The sequence below is a fragment of the Haliotis cracherodii genome, unplaced genomic scaffold, assembly GCF_022045235.1.
Source record: "Haliotis cracherodii isolate W230 unplaced genomic scaffold, xgHalCrac1.p SCAF_3, whole genome shotgun sequence".
In the NCBI taxonomy this organism is placed as follows: domain Eukaryota; kingdom Metazoa; phylum Mollusca; class Gastropoda; order Lepetellida; family Haliotidae; genus Haliotis; species Haliotis cracherodii.
In genome coordinates, this window is record NW_027266286.1 from 26,082,952 (window position 1) to 26,106,679 (window position 23,728).

General features: G+C 41.1%; 1 pseudogene; it reads right to left on the reverse strand.

Annotated features, from left to right (window-relative positions):
* Positions 1-9,905: 9,905 nt before the first annotated feature.
* Positions 9,906-12,720, reverse strand: LOC139475327 (toll-like receptor 4; annotated as a pseudogene).
* Positions 12,721-23,728: the final 11,008 nt, after the last annotated feature.

Consider the following 23,728-nt stretch of genomic DNA (forward strand, 5'->3'; position numbering starts at 1 on the left):
ATCTCAAAGAAAATACCAAATACGCAGGACGGAACGTTTGACAATTTCAGTTGGTTTTGGTTTGTTGTTTAACGCCGCACTCAGCAATAGTCCAGCTATATGACTGCGGTCCGTAAATAATCGAGTCTGGACCAGACAATCCAGTGATTAACATGAGCATCATGAGCATCGATCCACGCCATCGTGATACGGTGACATGCATCAACCAAGTCAGCGTGTCTGACCACCCGATCCCGTTAGTCGCCTCCTTGTCGCCCTTTAACCAAACCATTGTAATCTATTATTAATTCCCTAATTCTTACTACTATACTCTTCCCTTTGTTATTCTAACACTACCAAGCCAGTATACGCAACGAACGGACGAATGGATCTCTCAAAAATATAGTTTTATTTTGTTTTCATTTGAAACAAGTGGAGTTTCCGAGCACAATGTTTGTTTTGACACCTAATTTATTTCGCTTGATTTCATCTAGACACTTTGTATTAGTGATTTCATCTAGACACTTTGTATTAGTGACAAAGACCATTCGTCATTTGACTCTAAAATGTATGAGGAACTCAGGGATGCATGTGTCGCAGCTGAGTTTGAAATATACGTGATGTAATAGGCGACTCATAACTGGCAACTTATGGCGGAAGGTTCATTTCGGCGTTCGTGTTTGGGTATTTTCCAAAACATCCTAATCAAGGTTTGTAGGGGACGTTTCAGAATGATCATTGGCGATTTGATATAAAAAAAAAAGAAGAAAGAAAACAAACTGCCGTGATCACTAATATGCTATTGTTTTAATTCAATTTTCCGAGTAAATATCCGATATGTAAGTTTCAAAACAAACACTAAATAACGCCATGTATGGTGATTTAGTAATGGGTCAAAAACAATCTCATTAAAATCAGATTAGATTGTTTTAAAAATGGCGTGATTTATGATGTGACTAATTTTCAGAGGTCATTTTCAGTCATTTATCTAAAACGACTGTCGCGACAGAACAGAGAATTTCCCACAGAATTCATAACTATGATGTGTTTGTGTGTGCGGGATGTTTGTTGAATTTTATTCGACTTCAAATTGAGGGTTGAAGAGACCCAAGAGCTGAAAATATGTCATGATAAAAGCAATTGCTGGCCTTATTCGTCTGGGGGCACGGATGTCGCAGCTGGCTTCCGATATGCTCGCGGGTTCGAATCTAAGATTCGCCCTGATTATGTTTCCTAGTTTGACAGCACCATTCCCATGCTCACAGGTTTCACAAAGTAGTAAGCCTCAAGACCTGCATTACTTTAGGGTCTTCCTCCCACATTAGGCTGGCACTCTGTGTGAAATAACAGAAACATCTCTTAGTGCGTGAACACGTTCATCGCGTTGTGATACCCCTCACGGGTGAAGCCGATATTAACTTCAAATCTACACTTGACTGGGTTGGTGTTTTTAAATGCCAAATGTCATTATGACTATCAAGGATATGCACAAGTATAGGAGATGAAAAATTATGTTCACTTACTTGGAAAATGTAAGAACAACTCTCAACAGGGATGACAAAATATTCTACCGTTTCATGACCTCATTTAACGTCGCGTCACAGTTGCTATGACGTCATAGTACTGATGACGTCAACCGAAGAAAGCATGACCACCTGTAAGCTGGGCCCCGTCTCTCATATCGCAAGTTGACGACGCGCATAGGGAGCCGGGAATCAGCTTAGATCACGTGTTGCTAAAACCACGAACAAATACATGTTGCTTTAAAAATGTAAATTGACATGTGATTATTCGCCTATTCAAAACAATGTGCCGGCTGTTATACCAGCCAAGGAACTTTGAGCAAATATAAGGTTTCCACTTCCAAGACTATTAATATGAAATACAAGAAATGCTTTCCGAAAACACCAGCCATTTTTGCTAAAATTGAAGAAATAACTATCTTATGTGACGAAGCCTTTCATTTCGTGTCAGTCCAATAATAACATTGCATAAATAAAGCCGTAAAAGTGTATGAAATGTATGAAATCAAATCAAGTCATTTGGTATAGCATCAAAGTGCAATGAGGAGTAGAGATATATAGTAACATTAGTATTTTGTTTTTGTCAATCCGTCAACGTACAAAGAAGGCGCACTGCCACGTGACCTCTTTTAGCCACGCCCCAAGCTCGGAACCAGGTCATCATTCCCTGGTTAGCCTGATTACACACAATTCTATTTCCGTGGATTTCCGAGTGATCGCGGTACCTGCGATTGGTGGCCACAACTAAATAATCTACTGAGAGCAAATATTTAAGTAGCCGTACCCAAAAATATAAACCTACAGTGTTGCCCAAATCTGCCTCAGGAGAAGACATCAGGGAACATCTCCTTGAAAAGAAGAGAAAGGCAAAGGAAGAGAAACAGATGAAAGAAAGCAGAAAGAGAGGAAACGAAGCTTAAACGAGAAGAAGAGAAAGCCGCCCGGAAAGGCCTAAGAGAAAAGAAACGGGAGGAGAAGCGTGAGCAAACTTTTCAAACAAATTGAAAAGAAAAGAAAAGCAGCACTAGACAGTGACGAAGACCTCTCTGAATTCCAGATTCCCTACATGGATGACGACGACTACGACGACACCGATTTTCAAGATAATACCCTCCGGGATTTTTGTCACCTTTGTTTGAGTCAGGATTTGGCGGATGATGATGACTGGGTGGGATGTCTAAATTGTACTGAATGGTTCCACAAGAATAGCTTGGGATACCAGACAGCGTTAGTAATTGGCACTAGTCCTGTAGTCCTTGCCAAAATGCCCAATACTGAAGGTTTCCTAAGGGCTAGTAGAAATTTGCCATTTTTAATGGTTTGGCTATATGTTATCATTATAAGAACTAGTGAACTAAAAATGTTAGTTTCTACCGCTGCCAGACATTAACACACCAACAACTCGCCGACCTTCCCTTCACGTGTGACATTTGTAGCTGAGAGAGAAAAAAATGTTTCCCTCATATGCAATGTGAATTTTATTCTTGGCATAGTTTGCTTTGTTAACAGAAGTGAACTCAGTGTTCATTTCACATTAAAATGTACAAAACATAAACATATTTTTTCATATTTTAACAGAAAATGGAATATCCCTTTTACGTCCTTTTCCTCGAGATTCACGAATACTTTGAACCACCTGGGTGGGGTATAGACACCAATGCTGTTAGCTATCACCATAGCACGAAACCCATCGCAATATTTTCGTCCATAACTGGGTAATATTAAACCTGAAACTATATTCATTTGATGTACTGGTTTATTTCTATGATTATGATTTTGGGGGAAAAATATGACAACTATGAAGAACTAGATTAATGATAGACTTTGCACCTAATTAACAACGGAAGATTATTCAGCGAATGTTGTCACTTGTCATATTATATTGTACCATGTGTATCATGTTAAGCCGTTACCATTTATGGCACTGAAGATGAATCAGGAACCAGAAAACATCTCTGACGTAAACGCTCTCAAAACTAGTATCGGCAGAGTTCCCTTACAGTTGTCAGGAGTCCTCACTCCTTTGATGACGGAAGGTTGCATTTTAATTGTGACACCTTTCTTTACTGGTAGAATTACTCACAGCGGGCCTGTTAGGGGATGGGTCCCAAAACTAGACTGAATTTTATGTATTGCGTATCAAGCCGCAACGTCCTACTTTATTCCAAATAATAGAAAGACTGAATGCAACAGGATTCGATGGTGACAGCGTTTGGGTTTAGCGACTGAGGTGAGGTGAGGTGAGGTGAAATTGGGTTTAAGGTCGCGTCCAAGATTATTGTACTTATATAGCGACGTGCATGCACGTGTCTGTGTGTGTGTGGCTGCTTGTACTAGTCCGGACTGATGCCGATTTATAGTGCTAGCCCACTGAGATACCATGCCGCAGTTTAACATGAATACCCCACTCAGACACAGTATACTGACTCCAAGCCGACCACTCCTTCTTTTAGCCCCTTAATGCCGAGCGCTAGACAGGGTAACAACAAGTACCATCTTTTAACGTCTTTTGGTATGACGCGGCCGGGGATCGAACCCCGGACCTTCCGCTCTCCGGCGGTCTTAGTGACTGAGAAGAAAACTAATGTCAGTATAAGAAAACACATGTATCTGTGTATAGCGATACCAAAATGAGAGAGACAAGCCAATGAAGTTGTATTTATGTTGCTATTATTTTGATGTTTTCACTGACACAATGAAAAAAATACACAATTGTAATTATGTTATATTCGGTTAAGACATTTTTTTAAAATTCTTAAAGTGTCCGGGTACTGCCTCAAGGGTGTCCGACTTCAACAGCAGGCGTCCGATTACTACCGAAGTAGTCGTCGAGGAAATATCCTAAGAATTTGCTGAAACAAGCGCACGAACACGACCACTAACGACTATAATCACCACAGCAGTTACCTCCCTTCACATATACGATGAAAGAAAGTCAATTGGTACTTTGGTTCAAGTTGCATGCCGTTAAGAACGTTAAGTGTCCGAGTGCTGCCCACCCGCTCCCGATATAATTTGGAAGAAAACTCTTCTATGAAGGCCTATTGGTGTGCAGCGATTTGTTCATTCGGACGTCACATGTATTTAACTTAGCAAGACCCTTGTGGATCGTACTCTGTCACGGCAGTGTGTTCGGATTTGCCTAACATCGGGCTAAGTGTATCTTTTTATCATGTAAGGTCTGAAGGCTCGATTATGTTTTCACTTCATAATTATTTTGAGTAACGATTTCTCCGACATACTGACCGATGGCTTCACTTGCTTTATCCCTCCAACGGCAGATTTCGGTAACCTTGTCTTGAAATCAGAGTACTCTATCAGTCCATTCAATCAACGCTAAATTCAACGACAACCAAAATATACCTTTCATTCCCGCTAAAAAATTGGTGTCCAAATGACCCTGACCCTTATGTGAGGCAAGGGCAGCTAAACTACATTCTTTGGTGAGAGTGACTTCCCTTTGGCCATTGTCATTCAAGCTCCTCACAGCGATAGTACGTTCCCGGTGCTCTCTATACTATCGCTGCCACCAGTCAAAACTCCCCACTGTGAATAGGTGGCCACAACCATGCTTGGAGTTGAACTCGCAACCGAATGACCGTTATGTTTACAAACAAGTGACGACTGTCGTGACGCCGAATACACTTATCGCTGCTAAATTACTTTCTTCGTTTGTCAATTTGAATTTCTGTTTCATTAAAACTATCGTGTTATTGATATAGTAAGAATGTAAGGGAGAAGTTGGTTGATTTTCCGTTAGTCTGCAATCTCGAACCAATCTGATTATCAAAACAACAAAGTGAATTCATCTGGAAAACATGGTCAGTCGTAAACCTTTTCAAATTGAAATATGATGGCATTCCCAGAGACATAAAAAAAAGTATAAACGTTACTACATATGGGGTTGGAGGGCAAATTTCAAGATTCTTGAAATGGCCGCGCCCACACTGGTGGCAGCGATGTTACCGAGAGTGTAACGAAGGTGTCACGCGCTGGGAAGGAGCTTGATTGTCATTCAAGCTCTCAGTCAAAATCCCAACAGTGATAGATGACCACAACCGTGCTTGGAGTTGAACTCGCAGCCGATTGACCGTTATGTTTACAAACAAGTGACGACTGTCGTGACGCCCAATACACTTACCCCTGTTAAATTACTTTCTTTTTTTGTCAATTTGAATTTCTATTTCATTAAAACTCTCATGTAATTGATAAAGTGAGAATGTAAGGGAGAAGTTGGTTGATTTTCCGTTAGTCTGCAATCTCGAACCAATCTGATTATACAAACAATTAAGTAAATTCATCTGGAAAACATGGTCAAACGTAAACGTTTTCAAAATGAACTATGATGGCATTCCCAAACACGTAAACAAAAGTATGAATGCGACTACATTTGGGATTAGAGGGCAAATTTCAAGATTCTTGTAATGGCCGCACCCACACTGGTGGCAGCGATGTTACCGAGAGTGTAACGAAGGTGTCACGCGTTGGGAAGGAGCTTGATATCATTACATCGCTGCCATCAGTGTGGGCGCGTGCATTACAAGAATCTTGACATTGTGTTCAAATAGTGTTTGTTTGTTTGTTTCTTGTTTAACGTCGGACTCGGCAATATTCCTGTTATATGACAACGGTCGGTAAATAATCGAGTCTGGACCACACAATCCATTTATTGACATCATGAACACCGATCTACGCAATTGTGATACGATAACATGCATCAACCAAGTCAGCGCGCTTGATCACCCGATCCCGTTAGTCGCCTCTTACGACAAGCATACTCACCTTTTACGGGCTTGCTGAAGACCTATTCTAACCCGGATCTTCACGGGTTGTTCAGGTAGTGATCATATTCTTATACCGATGAGTGCTGAAAGAGTAATCGCCCTTTACGTTTAACACAGCTGAATTACGAATTATTGATTATATGATATATACTGGGTTAGTGAGTGTGATTGCTACGCGGCATTGAGAGTAAACCTGTCATAATGTAATGAATGAATGCTGTTCAATAATAGTAAGAATAGTAAGGCTGTTTGCCTATTGCTGATGCTGGGTACATGTCGTCGGGTGTGATTTCGTTTGTCTGCCATTCCGTTTCGGTTCGACAGTTGTATGCACCCGGTTCATACTTTTTTATGTAACCACGTGCTGTCCGTATGCGTGTGTTGACAAACTGCCATGCCTTGCCTATGACTATTAAATGGTCTGAATAACTGCCGAGGACTTCTTAGTCTTCTTTTAAAAACCCATCAACAATCGGGCCGATACTTTGTTTTGAACACATAAGTCTGGCACGCCTAAGCAAGGAATTACTGAACTCGTAGGCCAACTGGTGTTGTTGTTTGGTTTTTTTATAACTGTCATTGTATATTTCACATGATAATGCTGATATGGATGATTTTCCGGTAATGATTCCCACCCAAACTATGATAAAAAGATTGAAGTGAGAAAGTGTGTATGGTTTTACGCCGCTTTAGCAATATTCCAGCAATATCACGGCGGGGGACCCCAGAAATGGGCTTCACACATTGTGCCCATGTCGGGAATCGAACCCGGGTATTCCGCGTGACGAGCGAACGCTTTAACCACTAGGCTACCCGACCGCCCCTAAAAAACATTGAAACTGCCATCTACCGCAAGCCTACCCACACTGACCAGTACATTCACTATTCTGTTCAAAGCGGTGTTGAACCAAATGCAAGCACGGAGTATACTCGTTACCCGTTCACCTGATCAGTGTACTGTTTTATCCTCAGCTCCCTGATGTATACAACGCAAGAAGCTTAGGAAACTGATTCAGCAACAGAGCATCCATTGAAGGATAGGGTGTAAAGTGTGTACAATATATACTACTCAAAATTTGATAAGGATCACTAGGTGATATGTGTGTAAGTTACCACAAACATAACAAAAGACATGACTCTGACTCAGAAACGTGTTTAATCATGTTATGAATGAAAATTCATGAACGGCATGAACTTGTATCAATATGGAATGTTTGAAATCTGCAAACACCAAAAGGCATTTCATTAAAAAATGTTAACAGCAAACAAGAGAAAGAATTACACAGTTATGAGGGATAGTCCATCATTACACTTAGTCGATGAAGTGTCAATATCGAGTATGACCTCCCCTTGCATCAATGACGGCCTGACAACGTCGAGATATGCTGTCAATAAGCACCCGGTTGTTCCCAATGGGAAGGTTGTTCCACTCTTCCACGAGGGCATGTCCGAGCTCTGCCAAAGTCGTGGGTTGTGCTCTACGGCGTGAAAGGGCAACATGTAGCATGTTCCACACATGCTCAATCGGGTTCAAGTCCGGCGAGCGCGCTGGCCAATCCATGCGGACAATTGTCTCCTGCTCAAGGTACTGCTCAACCACCCTGGCGCGATGAGGACGGGCGTTATCATCCATCAGGATGAACTCAGGGCCAACAGCACCAGCGTAGGGTCTGACGTACACATCGAGGATCTCATCCCGGTACCTCACCCCCATCATTGTTCCTCTCTCCAGGACATGAAGATCTGTCCTTCCATCTCTGTTGATTCCACCCCAGACCATGATGGAACCACCACCATAACGGTCATGTTCACTGATGTTGGCATCATGGAAACGTTCACGTTGTCGTCGCCACACCCGCTGCCTCCTGTCTGTAAAGTCCAAACAATACCTGGACTCATCGGTGAACAGAACTGGAACCCAATCTTTCCGTGTCCAAGTGACATGATCTTCAGCCCATTCCAATCGCTCCCGCCGGTGTCGAACAGTCAGGGGGATTCGGACACATGCCCTTCTCGAGTAGAGACCTGCATTGTGAAGACGATTCCGTATCGTCTGAGTGGACACATTCACACCCGAGGCGTTCAGGAGGTCGTTACGTAGGCTGGTTGCTGTCCAGAAGGGATGACGTCGTGCCTGAAGAGCCACAAAATGATCTTGGCGTTGGGTTGTCGACCTCTAAAGACCACCCCCATGTCGGTGTGCTGCTGTACCAAAATTTTGCTGTCGGGACCAGGCCCTGCTTACAACGCTCTGGCTGACGTTTAGTGCATTGGCAACGTCACGTTGTGAATAGCCAGCATCAAGCATTCCAATACATCTGCCCAGTTGTTCTGTCGTCAGGCGACGCCTTACACGTTGAGGGGGCATTGCGTAGATAAACGTAGTGTAAACACTCAATTGAGTTTAAAGTTTCAGAATGAATCAGACACCGTTGCCTGATTGGAAATCGTGCAATGGTAGCAAAAGCATGAACTGTGATGTGAAACGCTTTTCCCATGGCATGAAATGCACGTGCAAGTGTGTTGGAGACGTTTTTGATTTCACTTGAACACAATATTGCCAGTTATGCAGTTATTTTGTTTTTTTATTAAGAAAAATATCTACGATCCTTATCAAATTTTGAGTAGTATATGTCTCCACCGTTACAAGTGGCTCGTGTATAAATGGATGCATGAGTATGATTTGTTGTTGATGTTTACAATAAAACAAATATATTAAATTCATTGAATACCTACAAGCAGGTGAAATTCGGAGTAGGATTTCTATAATGTGCACATCAAACATAAATTTGAAGGAAAAACAATATTTTTTCCGGTACAGGCTTAAATTTGATGTGATAATGAAAGTGGTACACATTGCATGTAACAAATATAACCTGAACCTTTTTCTTTTTCTTTTTGTGATATATTGATCTTATTTTCAAACAATGTTCATTGATATTTTGTCGGTGTTTGTTGCTGTTTGATTTAAAACCGCTTTGAACAGTATTTCATTTATTTTTGCAGACCACCAAGGAACAGAAACAGTAAGAAGGCATATTTCATTTATTCACTTCCACACATTTTCAAACCAGCTAGTACATGATTAAACATATAATCCCTCCCATCCTGTTTACTTAATTACACACTGTCACTGAGTGTCAATAGTCTGATAAGGAAAGTTCACAAACATGCTACATCGCGTCAAGTACCTGACAATAACACCAGTAGTCCAGCCTTATAAAGTTACTTGTAGATACACACGCTGCTCAGACCTTCCTTGTCAAGACCCATGAAGATTCCGGGGTAGAAAAGGTCTTCAGAAACCCATCCTTGCCGTAAAGGTGACTATGCTTGTCGTAAGAAGCGACTAAGGGAATCGGGTGGTCAGGCTTGCTGACTTGGTTGATGCATGTCTTCGATCCCAATTGCGTGGATCGATGCTCATAATATTAATCACTGGATTGTCTGGATTATTTACAGACCGCCGTCATATAGCTGGAATATTGCTGAGTGCGGCGTAAAACAACAAACCACCAACCACCACATCCTTGTCAACTACAACAACACCTACGTTTGTAGCCTAGGAAAACACTGTTGACACTGCTTTAGCATACTTTAGCTATGTTTCAGCTATGCTTCAGCTGTTCCTCTCACGTACCCACACGTCTCTATTGGGGTCAGGGAGTTCTTCCATCTCATTGATGTCCTCCTCCGCTGTCACGCTCAGGAGCAGCTCTGGCAGTCGGCCGTGGTTCACGTCACCCACCAGCAGTAGGATCACTCTGTTAGGGTTAGGGGCGGTCGGGTAGCCCAGTGGTTAAAGCGTTAGCTCGTCACGCCGAAGGTCCGGGTTTGATTCCCGACATGGGTACACTGAGTGAAGCCCATTTCTGGTGTCCCCCGCCGTGATATTGCTGGAATATTGCTAAAAGCGGCGTAAACCCATACTCACTCACTCACTCACTCACTCACTCACTCACTCACGCACTGTTAGGGTTCATATTAGAGATGTAGTGCGTGGTCGACTTCATGATAAAGTAGGACCAGGGATCATCAAGAAAACCTGACACAACCAATACTGTCTTCCAGCTTGTGTTAATGCTTTCTACAACATTGTCAGCCACGAAGGAACCTGGAAGGAAGTCTCTGTCTGGGAGGATAAGTTTCAGTTCATGTCTCTCCTCCAATGCGATGCATAGTTCTTGCATAACAAACTCAAGTTCCTGCTCTGAATGAGCAATATAAGCATCCTTGTTAAAGTCCTTCCTGGACACTCTCTGAACCCCTTAAACCATGAGGACGAAAATGAGATGTCCAATCTTTGTCCAGTTGGTAGACACCAGAATTGCGGACACAAGGAGAAGATCTATTTAAAAACATCAGAGTGATGGACGCAGATAGCCACACTCGACCCTGACATGTTGTCCAGTGATAGGTAAACTCTTGGCAGACTGTGTGGGTTGTTGTAAGGACACCATACTCAGTCACGCATGAGTAGTTCCCGTTTCCTTCGAAGGTAACTAATAATGTAACGATCCATTGAACAAACATAAGACACTGGCAGCAACATGATATAGGGTTTCCATCCAGCTTCAGGGTCAGCTTGCTCCTCTCTCCTAGAGTCTCGAGCTCCAACATATCCATCGTGTCATCGTCAAAGTAGGTGATGGAGTTCACTGAGACGTCGAGGAGGCTGAGGTCAGGCAGATCAGTAGACATAAATGATACAGACACAAGACTGTTTCTGGACAGATTTAGAATAGTCAAAGTACGAAAAGTGTGCATGTCCATATATTGCAAGTTGTTTCCTACAATCTCTAAATGACGTAAACTGTATATTGTCTTTAATCCTTGAAATACCGGCCCGCTTCGAGAAGTGTGTTCTTATCCAAATCCTTGTTGTTCAAGGACAGGGATGTCAAGTTAGGAAAAGACTGTAAGAAGTCTTTTGTCATCCCACGGCCCTCATTACCACTCAGATGTAGATGTTTGAGAGCAGTTAAACCCATCGACAGGTTGTGTAAAACCTTGCACTCCATTGTGAGCAAGAGTCAGATGCTCTAAATGAATTGCTTTAACGATAACGATCCGTGTTATGGAGAATTTCCTAAAGCCATGCAACATCTCGTTATATTTACAAATACGTAAATTTGGAGGAAAATATATGGTAACTTCATTCACATGTAGCATTTTCACCAAACTAGAAACAGAAATGCTTCTATCCTTTATTCGCTTAGACTTAGCTGTAGTGTTCCTAAGTACGTTATAAGATGTCGCCATGACACTTTGCTTATTATACGTCCGTTGAAGGGACGCATCTATGAAGTATAATTGTTTACACACACTCATGTCAAGAAGTGCATAAAAACTACGAATCAAGTTACTATTTGAAACGTCCAGATACTTCAAGCATTTAGAAAATACTTTCAAGGAACTAGTATCTACGTATATCATGTGGTTAGAGCTTAGATCCAGATGCTCAATACAAATGTCTGTTAGATCAGAAAGAGCTAATCATCATTTGAGATGAGTTGTTGTTTTAATTCTGCTGATGATGATATAAACCCGTGGGAATGCTTCAATAACACCCGAGACACATTTTTACCACTAAGACCATAGAATACACGCAGAGCAATATTCATTGGTAGACAGTTCACCTTTTCAAAAACTACATTAGAAATAGACTTCAAAGAACGAAAGCTCCCGTTTCCAATGAATGAATGAGACAATATATGAGACAATCAGTTCTTCTAAAGGCACATGTACAAAAACCGAAAATGTATGGTTATGTATCACGTGTGTGTTAATTGGGTTTAACGCCGCTTTTAACAGTATTACAGTTATATCGCAGCGTGGTTATGTATCATATTTATGGCACAATAATGACTCCCATAGTCATTATATCCAGTACCTATATTCAGAGATGTCAACTTTTGTAAATATCCAAATCCAAATATGTCATCTTCAAACGTGTCAATTGTTAGCATTTCCAAATTGACCAACCACTTGAATATCCAATGGGGAGAAGCTCCTCTCGTTATGCAGTCGTTGTATCCAATATTTAAAGCAGTGAGTTTCTGAAATGGTTGAAAGATGTCTTTGGGATAGGTATCATTATCCAACTGCAGGTGATTACAAGAAAGGTTTAATACCCGAAGGTGGGTCAAATCCTCAAATGCGTGTGGTTCCAACTGTGAAACTCGACACCCCACAATTTTCAGATTCAACAACTGTGGGATTTGAGTAAATGCCTGGTTCCTCAGAACTGTTATATGGTTGTCAGTGAGGTCCAGGCTGGCGGTGTTGGAGGGCAGATCACCAGGAACCTGGGGCATGTTGAGACTGCGGCAGTCAACACGGCTACCACCTAATTCAGGGTCAGGGTATATTTAACATGTGTTCCTGCTTGTGGAGTAGCCCACAGTGAGTATGATGAGGAGTCCAGTTATCATCTTCTTGGTGGCCTTTCAGATGTGCTTATTTTTCTTACTCTTGCGTTGTGATAACGTTCAAGACACACGATGAGATGAGAGCCAATTGCTGGTGTCTGCAAACCCAGAAATATCATATTACATGGTATATGGGTGTTAAGAACATAAGGACAATCACGTTTCTCACAACTTATAAATACTTAAAGACTCTGCTTTTAGTAGACATTTCTTGTGGCTATGGAAAAGGTTTTGTCGCTTTTATTAATGGTTTTTGCTCCTTCTTTTTCCTGTTTGCATACAACCTTTTTTTAAGAATGTATTTGGAGTCTGCACACACTTTCTGACTAATAGTAAGGTTGCAAGTGCATGTTTGTATGGGAGAAAACACTCGTCCGAGGTTTGGGTCTAATGGCTAGAGTACCTGACTTCTGATTAAGAGGTTGTGGGTTCGATTCGTCTCATTCATTAAGTCAATTCTTGTTTTCATTTTAGAACATTGGACGTTTGAAATATTAAGTCAAAATTTGATCTTACTTGTTATGGTCGATGATATCTGGTATCATCACAAACTCATGAAAATCAGATCTAAGATCTTAGTGCCGCTAAACAAAGATCTTAGGATATCCCATTACTTCACGTCAGAACGACCTTTCGCGAACTTTGACCAACCACTGAAATTACTAACATCAACCAATTAGAAAGCAGCTTTCTCGAGCTTTCAACCTGGCGACTTCCATTTCAGACTACGCTTGAAAAATATGTTGACCCTGTTCTCGATTAAAATTTGAAAACTGAACAAAAAAACTATTCCGGAATGTCTAATTTATGGTTGAGATTGAATTGCAGTGCTTCCCACGTACTGTGCAACGCCTCTTTCGTTCATATGTTTATACCACGGAAGCGAGAGATAGTCGATGATTTTGACGGAATAAGTCTTTCCGGCCATAACTGTCGTTCGAAATACCCCGTGTTAACGTTTTTGAGGTTGCATGATTAGAAAACACATTCCGACTGTCACTTCCATGATCTGACAAGCGACGCTTTGATTGTTCGGATGAAAGGTCGTTCTCACGTGACCCGAAATCGGATGTCCTCAGATCTTTGTTTAGCGATAGCGAGAACTAAGGTCTGATTTTGTTTGACACTGATTAACAAACACCGTAAAAGGTGACTATGCTTGTCGTAAGATGCGACTAAGGGGATCGGGTGGTCAGGCTCGCTGACTTGGTTGATGCATGTCATCGATCCCAAATGCATGGATCCATGCTCATGATGTCAATCACTTGACTGTCTGGTCCAGACTCGATTATTTACAGACCGCCGTCATATAGCTGAAATATTGCTGAGTGCGGCGTTAAACAACAAACACACACAGACACACACACACACACACACACACACACACACACATGGTACATTCGGAATCAACATATTAAGGGACATATACATATTTCTATAAAAATGGTTGTAAAGTTAGATTTCCTGTTTCGATCAAAATGCTATCTGTTATCTATACGGCAACATTATCAGGTCATCTGACTGGGTTTCTGTCGTTAACTGACGTTAACTGTCTGATTTTAATGAGATTATTCATTTCACCTTGTATGTTTCAATATAATAGGTTTGAACGAAGATGCACGAAATCAAAAAGATGATATAATCACAATCGCCATCACATACATATTTCGACCTAGCAAAAGCCTCCAAACATATTTTCTCTGAAAATACCGTTCTGCATACTTCTCACGGTTATGATCCAGTGATAGTATTAAGTAAGTAAGGTTACGGGTACCGGCAGATTTTACAATACAAATGACATCTTTACTTAAGCACATTTACTTTGGTTTCCTCGTTTTCCTTCACAGACTTAACATTTTTGCCACATGATCTGGTTCCTGGACCGGACAGGAAAACTGCGTACAGGAACGTATACATTTTATCAATTCTGCTTCCGGATACGGCACACTCCCCCACTCGGTCGTGTCCAAACTCGGTTGTGTCGAACTCACAGTCCGGTTCCGGCAACATCTTATCACTGTTATAACCATTGTGTCGAATTCCCGGTTTTCTCGAACTTGTGTTATAGTCCAAAGAGTTAAAAAATAAGTTATAATTTACACTGATAGTGGAACTCGATTTTTTTTAAAAGCACAACTTTGCACAAGTTCGAATTTGTATGATTTGAATAAAATGCATATAGACGCATGAATATAGATATGACAAAGGCTTCTTTTTTTGTGGGTTTTTTTGTATAAATGTTATTTACCTAACATGCACATGCACGTTTTCTGAACATCATCTCCCGATGTTGTCCATGTAAGTCTCTTGTAAGCGTTGGGGGCGGTGGGGTAGCCTAGTGGTTAAAGCGTTCGCTCGACACGCCGAAGACCCGGGTTCAGTTCCCCGAATGGCCATTGGTACAATGTGTGAAGCCCATTTTCGGTTGTCTGAATATCGCTGAAGCGGCGTAAAATAATACTCACTCACTCTAAGCGTTGATTCTTCCTTAGAGGTTAGACACTCTGCGGCTTATCAAACATGCAAGTTAAACCACAATTCGAATTCGTATAATATTTTAAAACCAAGCATTTGGTTGATGCAGTTCCGGCTCCTGAATTACTTTTGAAAGTTTTACTTGCGAATAAGTTAATTACGTCAGAAACTATGGACACTTTCAGCAGCGAGACTGTGCAACGGGGTTTTAGCTAGTTTTCCATATACCATACAATTTGTCATCGAGTTACTCAGGAGAACATAAGAAAGTTAAGGTGCACCGTTTTTTGATATATCTGTATTGGTTTGTCCAAATTTCCAAACCATACAATAATTGGCACACCGACGATATCATAAGCTTTTAAAAAAGCCGAGAGCTACAATGATCTTTCTGCTTTTCATACATGTAAGCAAATAATACTAACTTAATGGTAATTTTAAACCTTCTATGAGGCGGTGGGGTAGCCTCGTGGTTAAAGCGTTCAATCGTCATGCTGAAGGTCTGGGTTCGATTCCTCATGTGTGCACAAGGTATGAAGCCCATATGTATTGTCCCCCGCCGTGATATCTCTGGAATATTGCTTAAAGTGGCATAAAAACCATACTTACTCACTTAAACCTTCTATATCTCGGGCAGACCTAGATAAGTATAGTTGTGTACAAGTTCCACTTTTCTGTCTCGAATGTTGAATGATAGTTTAGCTAATTTCGAAGGTGGCGGTTAGAAAAGGGTTATACTTAACTTTATGTTAATATTACATTTTCAGGATTCACAATAGTTGAGGGCATCTTGTACTGACTTTGGGTAATCACCGAAAACCACAGTGCCGTCTGAATACAAAAGTGTTATTAAATATAGATATGACTGAACACGGGACATTATTACTCATCACATTTACATCTTTACACCTACTTCGTAGAGGAAATATCTACGGGTCATTGACAAATAAGCAGAAAAGTAGGGGTGATAATTGTTCACCTTGACGCACACCCCAGTAACAGGGGAAATGAGCCTGACAGTTCCCTTCCGATATCTACACATGATTTTATATTAGAATATATATTTTGAACCAACTCGAGAAACTTATACAGTACTTGTACTGTCTCCAAACAGCATGAGTGGTTGCGAAAAGCATTATTCCTTCACGGCTCTCGAGTGTCATTGGCATTCACTGTTGTCGACCAACTTCAAAGCTACAAGGCACAAATAACATAAATAGACATTCCAACATCGATTGATTGAGATCAATCATTTTGAGATGTCTTAAAGTCGAATGAGTGATGTCAGTTAATGCTTGACATTTAGTCTTGTAATGCATTCTATAATAAAGATTCATCAATGGCATTCGTATTTCACAAATCGTCTCTGTGCATCTTCAACCCATCTGTACCTACCAGTAGTGGAACAGGGCGTACGGACTTATTCAGGCTTGCTTAACAACGGTATAAGGATCTATACCGAAACGTCGCCTTTACAGTATTAAAGAGGTTGTTATGCATACATTATGTCTACTTTGTCATTGAATAATGTATATGAGATGTATAATGTATAATGTATAATTTCGTGTATAACCTATTACCTTCATACAGCTTCGTCGGCTGTGCTTCATCTACATCTATCCTGTCAGTCTCGATGTTGCTATAACGCTGCACTAGATCGTTAACATTGTAAGTCTATATATTCTCGCTCGCAGCGAGACGAGGTTATTGTCAATTGATGGAGTCATATCCAGTAACTGATACAGCCACACCAGGTACTGGGGATAAGTTCGCTCTCAAAAACCCTTCACTAGCAGACGCCGAATTGGTTATCTTTTTACTTCAGATTCGAATGAAAGGATTTCTGAAGGAAGGGATTCAAATTTGAAATTCTTAACTTTTTTGCGGTAGGGGTTGGGGGCCGGTTGTTGTTGTTGTTCCTCTTCTTCTTCTTCTTCCTCTTCTTCTTCTTCTTTTGTTAAGGGAATGTGTTAATTGTTACTTTGTACATACAACTACAAAATGTAATATGTCTAATCAAGAACGTTGCTTGCTGTGGACCCGGCAAGTTACTGCAATGGAAAAATAACATATACTTTTTTGTGCGAATACATACCATCCGTCCCATGGCCAGGAACGTAATGTGTCTATGCCGCTCATGCATATTCATCGGGGTTAATCATCGGGTCGAGGCTTTGTTTCCCTGTGTGTTTCCTGCCCGGATTACTGAGGCCACGCCCTATCAAGTAACGAATATATCGTCTTCTCCCTGCATAGACTACATCAGTGGCCTAGTGGATAGAGCGTCTGGCCAGAGTGCGGAGAGTCGATGGATTGATCCCCAGGCCGTGCCATACCCAAAACTATTAACGTATAGAACTTGTTCACCCAGTGTGAGCATGTACGTTAGGGTTAGGTTCCTAGAACGGAAGTGTCCGCTTCCCTGTGCGAAAGGTAGACATTTTGATCAATGAATGGTGTAACATTTTAACTAAACTCGACTCAAGAAGAACGGCCGGGTGTGTGTGTGTGTGTGTGTGTGTGTGTGTGTGTGTATGTGTGTGTGCGTGCGTGCGCGCGCGCTCAGTTTCAACTCATGTTTTGCGGTGTGTAGCATCTAAATGGCTCAGCGGAGAAGTTCGAGAAGGTAGAATTTGCACCACGTGTGATTACTGATATTTGAAATAATCTGGATAAGATTGTCTTGACAGATGTAATCATCTCTAACTTATTCGATTGATGAAAAATTGCTGAATACGAAGTCGTGAAATTTGACGTTAAGGGGAAATTTGCCATGGAAGTGTTCAGTGTGGATTATCGCCTCGAAGGTAGCGTACACTTACAAGTAAATTCGATGTCCACTTCCAAGGGGTGGATTCATTATATTGAAATGACTCTTTCGCTCTCATTTCTCGCATATAACCGTTTGGACTTGATGTGGATACGGCTCAAAAGAACTGTATTTGAAATTTTGAATGCGATATACGGTACTTGTCAGTCATTATTGCGCCAGTTCCTCTATCAATATCTGCAAAGTTAATTTAAAGATTTAGTTATATGTAGTCTGGTATTCTTGAGTCATAAATCAACATTTAGTAATGACGATTATAGTGTTTGATGGGGACATTCAGACATCACAAACATCATTGTTAACCTGATATCTGATAATAAAACTTGAGGTGGTACCATCAATCTCATTAAAATCAAATCTTAGTTCTCGCTGTCGCTAAATAAAGATCTGAGGACATCCTATTACGGGTCACGTGCTTTGACCGACCAATGAAATGTCTAACGAGAAGTGGACATTAGCCAACCCGAAAGCAGCTTTCTCGAGCTATACAGCACTAGTTTCAAAATGGCGATTTCCATTCCGGATATACTTTGAAAATATTTTGATAACGTTCTTCGTTCAAATTTTGAAAAGTGAACAAAAGAACATGGTGGAATGTCTACTAGTTGGCTAAGATTGTCTGGCAGTACTTCCCATTGTCTATGCAAACTCTCTTCCGTTCAAATATGTATCCAATTGAAGCGAGTGATTGGCGATGGTTTTGACGGAATCGGTCGTACAGCCCGCAATTGTCGATCGGAATACCCCGTCTTAACCTTTTGAAGGTGACTAGAAAACACATTCCCGACTGTAACATTCCTGATCTGGTAAGCGACGCTCTGATTGATCGGATGAAAGGACGTTCCGACGTGACCCGTAATGGGATGTCCTCATATCTTTAGTTAGCGGTAGTGAGAGAGTGAGTTGGGTTTAACGCCGCTTTTAACAGTATTACAGTTATATCGCGGCGTGTCAGCTTAATGTGGGAGGAAAGCCCGAAGTGATGCAGGTCTCAGACGTTTACCACTTCGGTGAAACCCACGAGCACGGGTATAGTGCTGACAAACCTAGAAACATAATCGGGGCGAACCGGGATTCGAACCCATAATCATAGGTTTCTGGCGTGCCCAAGGGACGCAACTCTGCACAGCGAATTGCGGCGCCTTAGACGACTGGGCCACCCGTGCCCCCAGTTAGCGGTAGTGAGAACTAAGATCTGGTGTTGATGAGATTGGTGAAACCACATCATTAATATCATTGTGATCATATAATAATAAGAGAACCTCTCCGAGCGTTAAATTGATTTGGACTTCTCTGGACCGCTCAGCTTCTCAAGAGAAATATTGCTGAGTGCGGCGTAAAACAACAAACAAACAAATTTCATGAGAAGCATTGCTTCCTCACTGAAGCTTATATGTGCAGGCACTATAAAGAGATGAATTCAGCATTCTTTTGCGTTTTCCTTTGTGCTACAAGTCGGGAGTTTCTAAATGAATGATCAGTGGAATGCCAAGTATGAATCTTACAGTGGTGTATAAATGAATTGTAGAAGTAGTTCTGGGATTGACCACATGTCATCACAGGGCTTACAAAGTCACCCAAAATGTACTGGCACATAGCGAGTGAGTTTTAAACGCCACTTAAACCGATATTTCTTTGACGAAACCCGGGAGCACAGGTACAGTGCTGACAAAGCGAGAATAACAAGACACATAGTCACCAATACACACGCACACGCACACGCACACGCACACGCACCCGCACACGCTCACGCACACACCTATATAAAAATTAAGCAATATCACGACGAGGTTACCAGAAATGACTTCACACACTGTACACATTTGTGAAATCAACCCGTGCTTTCGTAGTGTTGAGCAACTATTCAGTCACCTGGCTACCCCATCTCCCCATCAGTGTCACTGCCTCAATTTGAACAAAAAACACAGTTATGCAGCTGCTTGATTTTATTACGCTTTGGTGCGCATGTGCAGTTTCAGTTTTGTGTCATCTATCTGCGACAGACACAGACATCTTGGCCGTTACAGTAGCCTCCCCTGTATCCCTTCCACAGACAATGGGCTGCACAGGCGGCGCCACCAATAGAGTTGCCCTTTATGTTGAGCTGAGCCAGAATGTCACATGTGACACGTTTCTCTAAAACAGAACGCCACTGGTCACATTTTATGTATTATATGTCAGACCATTATGTCAGACCTATTTCATCCCCGTGTGAGGGATGTTTTCACCAGTATTCACACGATCAAGGAGGCTGAACTGAACTTGATTTAGAATCAGGCCGCTATCAGCGGCATCAGAGGTACAAAAGTATTTCAACAACATAATACATATACATATAAATATAGAATATGTACAAAAACATCTTGGCCGAGCAAGCATGCATATTCATACATATTTACTTGGGTAGCCATATATGTGCAATTCAAAAAGAGGGAGAGTTACTTGAGTTTTCTCATTGTTCCTAATCGTGAATTATTGAAAAATAAATTCATTTTATGCATATTGGGTTTGATGTAGTAGAATCTGTGTAAAGAATGTTTTCTTTCGTTTTCTAAAGATGGACAAATAAACAAATAATGGAATTCATCACCTATGTCAGATAATTTGCGAAGTTGGCATTTCCTTTCGGTTGAAGGTATTTTTCTCCATCTCACAGTTTCAGTAGGTAGATTATGATCACAAGTTCTAAACTCATGTAAGACTCGCCAAGCGTTTTCCTGCAGTACGTTTTATTAATATTCAAAATTTGGCAAAACAGCCACATAATATTCAGCGTTGTTAGCGTTGGTCAGGGGTTAATTTCATACAAAAGAGGCGATGTTAGCGTTGGTCAGAGGTTAATTTCAATCAAAAGAGGCGATGTTAGCGTTGGTCAGAGGTTAATTTCATTCAAAAGAGGCGTTGTTAGCTTTGAACAGAGATTAATTTCATTCAAAAGAGGCGATGTAAGCGTTGATCAGAGGTTAATTTCAATCAAACGAAGCGTTGTTAGCTTTGATCAGAGGTTAATTTCAATCAAACGAAGCGTTGTTAGAGTTGATCAGAGGTAAATTTCAATCACACGAAGCGTTGTTAGCTTTGATCAGAGGTTAATTTCATTTAAAAGAAACGTTAGCGTTGATCAGAGGTTAATTTCAATCAAAAGAGGCGATATTAGAGTTGGTCAGAGGTTAATTTCATTCAGACGAAGCATTGTTAGAGTTGGTCAGGGGTTTATTTCAGACAAACGAAGCGTTGTTGGCGTTGGTCAGAGGTTTATTTCATTCAAAAGGGGCGATGTTAGAGTTGGTCAGAGGTTAATTTCAATCAAAAGAGGCGATGTTAGAGTTGGTCAGGGGTTTATTTCAATCAAACGAAGCGTTGTTAGAGTTGATCAGAGGTTAATTTCATTTAAAAGAAACGTTAGCGTTGATCAGAGGTTAATTTCAATCAAAAGAGGCGATGTTAGAGTTGGTCAAAGGTTAATTTCATTCAAAAGAGGCGATGTTAGAGTTGGTCAGAGGTTAATTTCAATCAGACGAAGCGTTGTTAGAGTTGGTCAGGGTTTTATTTCAATCTAAAGAAGCGTTGTTAGAGTTGATCAGAGGTTAATTTCATTTAAAAGAAACGTTATCGTTGATCAGAGGTTAATTTCAATCAAAAGAGGCGATGTTATAGTTGGTCAGAGGTTAATTTCATTTAAAAGAAACGTTAGCGTTGATCAGAGGTTAATTTCAATCAAAAGAGGCGAGGTTTTATCCTTTGTCCCCAACTTGTATTTTTATGATTCAAATGAAACTGTTCTATAAAAAATCCAGGGGTGAACCCCCATCCCCTGCCCTCCCGGCTGGCTACGGCACTGGTATCCATGTGGGTTTAGTCTTTGTTTTTGTTAAACGTCTCACTCAGCAATTTTCCAGCTATATGGCAGCAGCTTGCTCATAGTCGAATATAACAATAATGATAATAATAATGATAATAATAATGTATGAAATGTATTGAGATATTCGTCATAACGTCTCACCAATCCTGGCGGCTTCAACTGAGCATGCGCCAAGAAGGAACAGGACCACGGCGAGAGCGAAGATTTGCATCTGAAAACAACGCATAACGTCACTGAGTTAAAGGGAGACTATTCTACATTGCATACTCGGATCCAGAGGGGTTGTTTCCCCTTTGTTTAGCATACTAATCATGTGACTAGATCCAGATCTAGACTATAACTAGATCAGTTGGTAACATGTTTTCAACAGAATTAGCAATTAGCAACAAATGTTTGGCTAAGAAATGCAAAATGTTCACCGAAATATGTGCAAGCATTTTTTTTCAATCCGTCAGCTTCACTACGAACGGTAACGTCCGGATTAACAAGGCTTCGCTCGATATGAAATGCTGCAGAGTAGCCAGGTTTATAAATAGGTTACTGTTACAAAAGCACCATGGATAAGGTCATACAGTGAAATTTCTTTCGGGGTCAAACTTAGGTAGAGACAAACCCCGTTAACTCGAACCTAGCGGGACCGTGTTGTCGAGATATCCGAAGATTCGACATCCAGATAGATCAACTTACAGTATTATATATGTTTTAGTTGTCATAAGGATTACAACTTGGTTGAGGGGCGGTAGGGTAGCCTAGTGGTTAAAGCGTTCGCTCGTCACGCCCGACATGGGTACAAAGTGTGAAGCCCGTTTCTGGTGTCCCCCGTCGTCATATTGCTGGAGTATTGCTAAAAGCGGCGTAAAACAATACTCACTCACTCATTATTGGTTGAGGTGAGGTGAAATGGGGTTTAACGTCGCGTCCAAGATTATTGCATTTATATAGCGACGTGCATATACGTGTGTGTGTTCGTGTGGCTGCGTGTACTAGTCCGGACTGATGCCGACCAGTCCTTCTTTTCCCCCTTTAATGCCGAGCGCCAGACAGGGTAACAACAAGTACCATCTTTTAACGTCTTTTGGTATGACGCGGCCGGTGATCAAACCCCCGACCTTCCGCTCTCCGGGCGGACGTTCTACCACTAGACCACGGAGGCGGTCTTATTGGTTGAGCCTCAAATTGCACTGTACCTTTTCAACGACGTTCTTTGTGTGAAGAAAGGTAGATAGATATTAACAATACTTACGGTTGTCTTGCACAGAGGTAACGTTGCCTCACAATACTCAGTGATGGTGTAGCTCGAGCTTTTATGTATACAAAGTGTGAAAAAATAACATGCTCACTCGAGCTATTTACATAATAACAGGATATATGTGTATATCAAAGGCTTTCCAAATCGCATGTAACACTCAAATTGAACGGCATGGTGACGCAAAGCTGTTTGAAATGATTGGATGGTTACAGATGTCGAGGATATTTCCCAATGTTCCATTTCTCATTGTGACGAAAATGATATCCGATGCAATTCGTTATTTTGACATGTACCATATGTTTCAATGTATTTTCAGGTGATCAATTGACTTCCCTTTGCAGGTGTTTTTGACGGGTGCCACATCATTGATATTATGTATCAGTCAATGCCAGGTAGCCAGACATAATTTATTCTGTACTTTAGGCCCCAAGCCAGTAATACAAACAAGATGGGGACATATTTGAATGTATATGAATACACTTTATGTTACAGCGATAGGTAATTTGCTTCTCATTTTTAGTACTTGTCAAAGGAATTTAACAAACCAAACAATCCAGTGATTGACATCTTGACCATCGATCCACACAAATGGGAT